Source organism: Ursus arctos, unplaced genomic scaffold, assembly GCF_023065955.2.
Source record: "Ursus arctos isolate Adak ecotype North America unplaced genomic scaffold, UrsArc2.0 scaffold_9, whole genome shotgun sequence".
Lineage (NCBI taxonomy): Eukaryota > Metazoa > Chordata > Mammalia > Carnivora > Ursidae > Ursus > Ursus arctos.
The window spans coordinates 53,047,806-53,049,529 of NW_026623111.1; positions in this window are offsets into that span (position 1 = coordinate 53,047,806).

The window sequence follows — 1,724 nt, forward strand, 5'->3', positions numbered from 1 at the left end:
CACTGAAGGAGTGGTGGGCTGCGATGTGACCCTCTAAGCGCAGGGCAGCGGCCCACGGCAGACGCCACGTGGCCAGCACACAGGAGATGTACACCAGGTAGCGAATGTGCGGGTCCTCTGTGCAATGGGCCTCACGTCCCAGGCGCGGACTAGCTCTAGCGCCGACCTGGCGGAAGCAGCCCGTGCAGGGCGTGTACCGTTGGCCGAACGAGGTGGCCCAGCCAGGCTGGGGCTGTGCAGACTGGCTTGGCCGTGGGGTGCCAGCCCTGCAGCACTTGGCGGCCCAGGTGGTTCATGCCTACTGCGTCGTAGTGCACAGGGTCCAGGGGGCCTGGGCTGGGCTGCCGAGGCCCGGAATCGGGTCAGGGGCGGCTAAGCGCACGGCCGCCCGCAAGGAGCCCGGAGGCGTCTCCAGGTGCCGCTGCTGGGCACCCGGCTGAGACAGCGCTCCCGCGGGCCTTGGGGCCCACAATCTCCTCCGCACCGGGCGTCCTTCTGGGCCGCAAGCACCCGTCGTCAGACCCCCGCCACCAGCCTCTGCTTCAGAGAGGCCAGATGCTCCTCCTGACGGGCCACTTGGGCCTACGAGGCGAGTACTTCCTCCTGGTAGCCATGGCGGCCTCTTCCCTCTCAGATTCTTCTGTTTGAGGTCTCTTCTGTGGGAAACAACTTCTTGACTCAATTTACATTTTCCTGAGAATTCGTACCTTTTACTGCTTATGTTATTGGCCATTTTTACTTCTGTGAATTGCCCGTTCGTATCCTCCATTTAGTTTCCTCTATTGTTTTTTTGTTTCTCATTTGTCATATTTCTGGCTCTGCAGTGATTCCCTACCTTTATCTGTTACGTGTGTTACAGGATCGAAATGAGGAAAATTAATTAAGCCTACGTGCTTGGTTTAACAATATTTTATCTACTGCGGCACTATAGTGTGTTTCGTTAAAAATGTGTCAATTATCTAGAAGAGTCGTGTGGAAAATTTGGTGATAAACTTTTCTGAGAATTCCTCCGCGCATCCAAGTTTTAACTTGTTTTGCAAACAAATTCAAGCCTAAGGCTGGAAAATGTTGTGAGACTTCAGTGATCGTCTTGTTGACCAATAAAGACAGGTGTTTTTCTCTCATCTGAACGACTTGGATCATAAAGGGATTCCCTGATATGTAGGTTTCAGGAGGGCCTTGAGAATGCTTGTAGTTTGAGTCCCCTATTTCCATAAAATTTACATATTTTTGTTTTCTTTGCATTGTTATTAATTATGGTCAGTCATCCTGTACCTAGGTTTCAGGAAATGATTGTATTCTTTTTTTTCATGCTAAAGGATTTAAGGTTTCCTTATTATGTTAATGGAAAGGATGGAACAGCAAGCTGGCTGCTGAGGGAAGAGAAAGAATGAGGCATGCTCAACTAAGCATGGTTCTAGGGAATGATCATTACTTCAATTGCTTTCAACAAAGACGTGGAATTGCTCACCATATCTGTAATAGCTAAGAGGTGATGTGCCTGGTTTTAAAAGAAGTAGGCATATATATGTACACACACAAGAGGAGAGAGTGAAAGTTCAGTGAGTTCTTTAGGGGGCATGTTCTATATTGTTCAACCTGCAAGTGAGACTTTATATCCATTCTAAAAGGGTAAAATGAGTGTGAAAGCCCGCAGGTGAATCTTTTTAAAGGACTGTGAGGTAAAGAGAATAAGCTAATGAAGGAAATCTGTCATAAATAGC